The sequence below is a fragment of the Zingiber officinale genome, chromosome 4A, assembly GCF_018446385.1.
Source record: "Zingiber officinale cultivar Zhangliang chromosome 4A, Zo_v1.1, whole genome shotgun sequence".
Classification (NCBI taxonomy): domain Eukaryota; kingdom Viridiplantae; phylum Streptophyta; class Magnoliopsida; order Zingiberales; family Zingiberaceae; genus Zingiber; species Zingiber officinale.
Window position 1 is genome coordinate 106,770,939 of NC_055992.1, and position 6,524 is coordinate 106,777,462.

Sequence of the window (6,524 nt, forward strand, 5' to 3'; positions counted from 1 at the left end):
CATTCTCTCCTGACAAAGAAATCCAGAGATTATAGCCCCCGGCTTAAAGACCTGGCTGGTCCTAGACTCCTGAACTGTTTGGTCGGGTTATATGTGAGCATGCTCTAGCGGCTCAGAGAAACTCAGAGATTATAGCTCCCGACTTAAAGATCAAGTTAGTCCCAAACTCCCAAGCCACCGACTAGGTTATAAGTAAGCATGCTCTCGCATTTCCATATTTTAGATTCTTGAATTCCCGTTCGGTATTAGTATCTTGCTCATTATTATAATTTGGTATAATAAGCGAGGAGGAAAATTATTTGTTCTTATATCTTAAGTTCCTGAGTCGTTGGGTGGGATATAAGCGAGCATATGTTCTAGATGGATTTCAAGTGTAAGGGTTTCATTACATTATCTGACATGATTATTTTTATCAGTGTAATTAAGTCATCCGGTATATTATTCAGCTCAAAAGTGCATTATGAAAAATCATTTAGTGCCTTGCCTGACTTATTATGCTAACCAATATGAAACGCACACGGGAGTTTATTCTGCAAGGAGTACTGGTGGTTCTGAAGATATGTAATAAAAATAAGTGCTATTTAACCTTATTTAAGGTATATCTTAACACAACTTAAATTCACATTTTAGCATATCTTAGCGGTTAATTTTGGTTCCTTCCAATAATTGCATACAATTACATACTAGGGAGCATAACATGAAAAGTATCAGTCAAATTTGCTAAAAAATCTATCGGAAGCTCATTAGGAAGTCGATGTTGGTATATAAATAATCTAGAAGGTTCTATTGATAGATAACCACCCTCCTGTAGTTGTTGAACAATTCCTTCAATTGCATGGTTGAGCGTGCCTGAAAGTCACTTGGCTAATTTCCTTTTAAACCCAACAAAATCTAGATATGCTCTCCTTCCAACTTCAAGGAGGTCAACTTCCCCTACCATGTAGTTGGCCAGCTCGGTTTGTATGGAGTTTAGTTGAGCTTGTAGGGATCCTATCTAGGTTTCTTGCATGTCTAGTTCCCCTTGCTGCTCTAGTATCAACAAGTTCTTCAAGGATAGCTCCTAGATCAATTCCTCTAATTTGTAGTTGGCTAGTTCAGTTTTTGCAGAGTTTAACTCAACCTATAGTGATCCTATTTGGGCTTCTCATGCACTTAGATCCCCTTATTGCTCTAGTATCAACAAGGGATCTAGACGTGAGTGAAAGTGTCAATTCCTCTAGTAGAGTAGTTTTTGAGCCAGGTCAGAAAGGGCTTTGGCTTTTAGTGAGCTCTCTACTTGAAGACTAGACTCACTGGACTGCAATAGGAGTTCCAGTTTTTTTCTTATCTAGCTATTGAGAATCTACTAATTGTTAGGACTCCTTCAAAGTCTGTCCTACAAGTTGATCATTGCAGTATTAGGAATGGAGGTGGTTGCCTCTAATTCCTTTACTCGTCCTTTTAGAATCTTGCTCGCTCTACGTCTATGACTAGTTGGCCTAAATGCAGTCCAAAAGCGTAGAACTAAATGGAATAACGATAAAATTATAATTCACAAAGGTAATTTAAAAAAGAAGACTTAATCACGGACTCACCGCAGTAGCATTTCAGGTGTGCTTGTCAACACACTTGATATTATGGTACCTTGTATTTGTACATGTGCTTGCACCCACGACTCTACTAATGAAACCTTCAACTTAAGTATCCCATAGGGTGGGGAAGAATTTGTATCCAACCCTTGTTGGGATGATAACCCATAGGACTACTTGAAAAGACATCGGGAAATGGTTGGAGAAGTTGGCCTCAAGGAAAGAGCTCAAGAATGCTCGGGGAGCTTTTCAATTAACCCAGAGGACCGCTCAGAATCACTAGTCATGCGTACAATACTGACCAACTATAGTCCAGTTGGTTTCGAATGGGACCGGGGATGCTTCGCAAGCCTTAAAAAGAGAGCTTCAGGCAAATTTAAATCCAAAGTCGTTGAACGGGAAGACCCAAAAATTGTATTGGCTGGTTTTGATAACAGTCCGATCGGCTCTAAGGACCACTCGCTTGCATGGGTCCAACGCTTGTGTTGCCCCACAAGGTACAAAGATAAGTTTTGTTGGCCGCATCATGCAATCTTGAAGTAGGTGGGGTATCGACAATGTACCGGGGATCTGGGCCCTTTTCCTTGAATAGAAGGATCCTTAATCAAATGCAGGGAAGCTTGACCAATCAGAGTGCACTATGGTAGCTCCAAAGTCATAGATTGGCGCCTCATGCACTTACACTTAATTATAAGAGGGGTACCCGAGTTTGAAGAACTTGAGGAGGAATTAGGGGAAGGTTCTACCGAAGGGCGGGGATCACCAGAGGCGGAGTCCTGCTCAAGCTGACGCCCTTTTCATAAGTTCTCGTCTATCCGGTTTAAAGCCTCTTTGGTTAGTCGAGTGATTTTGAAAAGAAAAGCAGGAGTAATGGCTTCTGCTGCAAAAATAAGTGAATGATTAGAAGCTTTTGTAACAAGTGATTAAGAGATAGAGAATAACTAAGGAGAAGATAAGAATTTCTTCTTACCAAAAGAGGCACTTAGCTCAAGGTCAATCGGAGTGAGCCCAAAAACATATAATAAACCTTCTATGGTCAACTCGGGAAGACTAAACTTTAAACCTCTTAGTTAATCTAGGGTTTGGTGAAGGATCAGATCTGTGCAAATATTACCTAAATTAAGGATAGGGGGAAGATTTGGTTGCTAGGTTACGAGACAGAGCAAAGAGTCTGGAAGGTGAATGAAAAAATATTTATCTCTCCACTCCTCCTAGGCTAGAACCTTGCTAAATAGAATCGCCTTAGGGCAGGCTTGAAAACGAAATAAACCATTTGCTATTTGTTGGAGAAAGAAATCATGGTGGAATAGACGAGGAGAAAGAGGGACATTAAACAAACGAAAAACAACAACATCACCACTTAAGATGTGAAAGGATTGAGGAATAAGTTGATGAACAAAATGCCAAAATATTGGCTAACGACAATAAAGAAACACAACAAAAAATCATAAATTTGGGGACAAATATTTGGAACGAAAATTATTCGTCCCAAAATTGCGACAAATTTAGGGTTGAAAACAAATTTCGACCCAAATAACCAACGAAAATTGCAACAAAAAAAATTTGTTTCAAATTTGCAACAAGAAAAAATTTCGTTGCTAAATTCGTCGCCAAATCTGGAACGAATTCAGAATTCGTCCCAGATTTTGAGACAAATACTGCATTCGTCCCAAATTTTGGGACAAATTCAGAATTCGTCCCAAAATCTGGGACGAATCCAGGATTCGTCCCAAAATCTGGGACGAATCCAGGATTTGTTCCAAAAATGGTATTATTTTTAAAAAAAAGACAATCAAATATCGAAGGCTTATATCTTGACCTAGAGACATCAAAATTTGATGAAACAAGTTTCTATGCATTCGTATCATTAACTTGATTGTAAATATGTCACCATCCATATTTTTTAAATAATATTTTAAGTGATTCAAATTTTTAAAATTAGGTCAAATTGGAATTAAAAATTCCAAAAATTAATATATTTGGTAAAAAATATTTTTATGGATATATTTATGATCAGGACAATGATACGAATGCATAGAAATTTGTTTTATCAAATTCCGATGTCTCAAGGTCAAGATATAAGCTTTCGATCTTTAATTTTATTTTTAAAATTATTTTTAGTTTTCGAATGGTTTACAGATAACAATTTAATTATAAAAACAAAACTATAAAAATCAAATCTTATTTAGATAAACATGGAAAATATGTGTTAGTATCATTGTCCTGATCATAAATATATCCATAAAAATATTTTTACCAAATATTTTTATTTTCAGAATTTTTAATTCTAATTTGACCTAATTTGGTAATAAAAATTTGAATCATTAAAATATTATTTAAAAATATGTTTTGTGATATATTTACGTTGCAACAATATTTAACTGATAGAATTATTTCATCAAATTCGATATCTCGGTCAAGATATAAGCTTTGGTCTTTGATTTAATTTATTTTAAATTAATTTAAGTTGGGACGAATCTGGATTCGTCCCAAAATTTAAATATCTTTAAAAAAAACAAAATGGTGGCTATATCAAGTAGACAGGTATAATTTGATGAAATAAATTTCATGATCGTAAATATATATATAAAAATATTTTTTACCAAATATTTTATTTTGGAATTTTTAATTCCAATTTGACCTAATTTGGTATTAAAATTTGAATCACTTAAAATATTATTTAAAAATATGTTTGGTGACATATTTAGGATCAGAGCAAATATGATACGAACGCATAGAAACTTGTTTCATCAAATTCATGTCTTTAGTTCAAGATATAAGCTTTCGGTCTTTGATTTAATTTTTTTTAATTTAAGTTTTGGATGAATCCTGGATTCGTCCCAAAATTTGGGATGAATCCAGAATTCATCCAAGTTTGGGACGAATCCTGGATTCGTCCCAAAATTTGAACGAATAAGATTCGTCCCAAAAATTTAAATATCTTAAAAAAAACAAAATGGACGCCTTATATACGGACCTAGAGACATCGAATTTGATGTAATATGTGTTCGTATCATTGTCCTTATCGTAAATATATCCATAAAATATTTTTACCAAATATTTTTATTTTGGAATTTTTAATTTGACCTAATTTGGTATTAAAATTTGAATCACTTAAAATATTATTTAAAAATATGTTTAGTGACATATATATAAGGCAATGATACGAACATAGAAACTTGTTTCATCAAATTCCGATGTCTATAGGTCAAGATATAAGCTCGGACATTAATTTACAATGTTCACTACACAACACCTTTTTAGCTAATAGAAACCTATATATGTATTAAAAATATCTACCTAGAGACATCGAATTTGATGCAACAAATTTCTAAGCATTCGTATCATTGATCATAAATATATCCATAAAAATATTTTTACCAAATATTTTTATTTTTGGAATTTTAATTCCAATTTAACCTAATTAGGTATTAAAAATTTGAATAACTTAAAATATTATTTAAAAATATATCATATGTTTTTGACATATTTATCCGATACACTAACTGTTTCATCAAATCATCTCTAAGATATAAGCCTTTTGATTTAATTTTTTAAATTATTTTAAGTTTTGGGACGAATCCTGATTCGTCAATCTATTGGGACGAATCAGATTCGTCCCAAAAATTTAAATATCTTTAAAAAAACAAAATGGGACGCTTACTCTTTGTAGCTGAAGTTTTCTAATTTTCATTAACTTCAACTTTAACAGGAGACCGCTGCAAGAAGAGCTGAAGCCTGGGCTGGCGTGGAAAATGCACTAAACTCTCGCTTGCAGGTTATCATTAAACATTTCTAATGCCTCCAACTTGAACTATGAATTTTTTTTAAAATTATTTTAGGGATTCTGAATACATGCTTTGGAAGGATTTCCTCCAATGAGATTGTACTACAGAACAGGAGGATATTAGAACAATACATCTTTGGTTTAAAATATAAGTTTTTAAGAACTTTTGGACCTAGAGACATCGGAATTTGATAAAATAAATTTCTATGCATTCGTATCATTGTCCTGATCGTAAATATATCCATAAAAATTATTTTTACCAAATATTTTTATTTTTGGAATTTTTTAATTCTAATTTGACCTAATTTGGTATTAAAAATTTGAATCACTTAAAATATTATTTAAAAAAATATGTTTGGTGACATATTTACGATCAGGGCAATGATACGAACGCATAGAAACTTGTTTCATCAAATTCTGATGTCTATAGGTCAAGATATAAGCTTTCAGACACTAATTTACAACCGTTCACTACACAACACCTTTTTAGTTAATAGCAACCTATATATGTATTAAAAAATATCTACCTAGAGACATCAGAATTTGATGAAACAAATTTCTATGCGTTCGTATCATTGTCCTGATCGTAAATATATCCACAAAAATATTTTTTACCAAATATTTTTATTTTTTTAATTTTTTAATTCCAATTTAACCTAATTTGGTATTAAAAATTTGAATCACTTAAAATATTATTTAAAAAATATGTTTTTTGACATATTTATGATCAGGGTAACGATACGAACGCATAGAAACTTGTTTCATCAAATTCCGATGTCTCTACGTCAAGATATAAGCTTTCGGTCTTTGATTTAATTTTTTTAAAATTATTTTAAGTTTTGGGACGAATCCTGGATTCGTCCCAAAATTTAGGACGAATCCAGTAATTCGTCCCAAAGTTTGGCACGAATCTCTGGATTCGTCCCAAAATTTGGGACGAATCCAGAGATTCGTCCCAAAAATTTAAATATCTTTAAAAAAAACAAAATTGGACGCCTTATATACGGACCTAGAGATATCGGAATTTGATGAAATAAATTTCTATGCATTCGTATCAGTGTCCTGATCGTAAATAAATCCATAAAAATAATTTTTACCAAATATTTTTATTTTTGGAATTTTTTAATTCCAATTTGACCTAATTTGGTATTAAAAATTTGAATCACTTA

General features: G+C 32.9%; 1 non-coding gene across 1 annotated transcript; it reads right to left on the reverse strand.

The window, feature by feature from the left end:
* Window positions 1-3,239: 3,239 nt before the first annotated feature.
* LOC121974089 lies at window positions 3,240-3,341 on the reverse strand. Its single transcript, XR_006109951.1, has one exon. It is a non-coding gene; the product is annotated as a small nucleolar RNA SNORD90 (small nucleolar RNA).
* Between the last annotated feature and the right edge of the window lie 3,183 nt (window positions 3,342-6,524).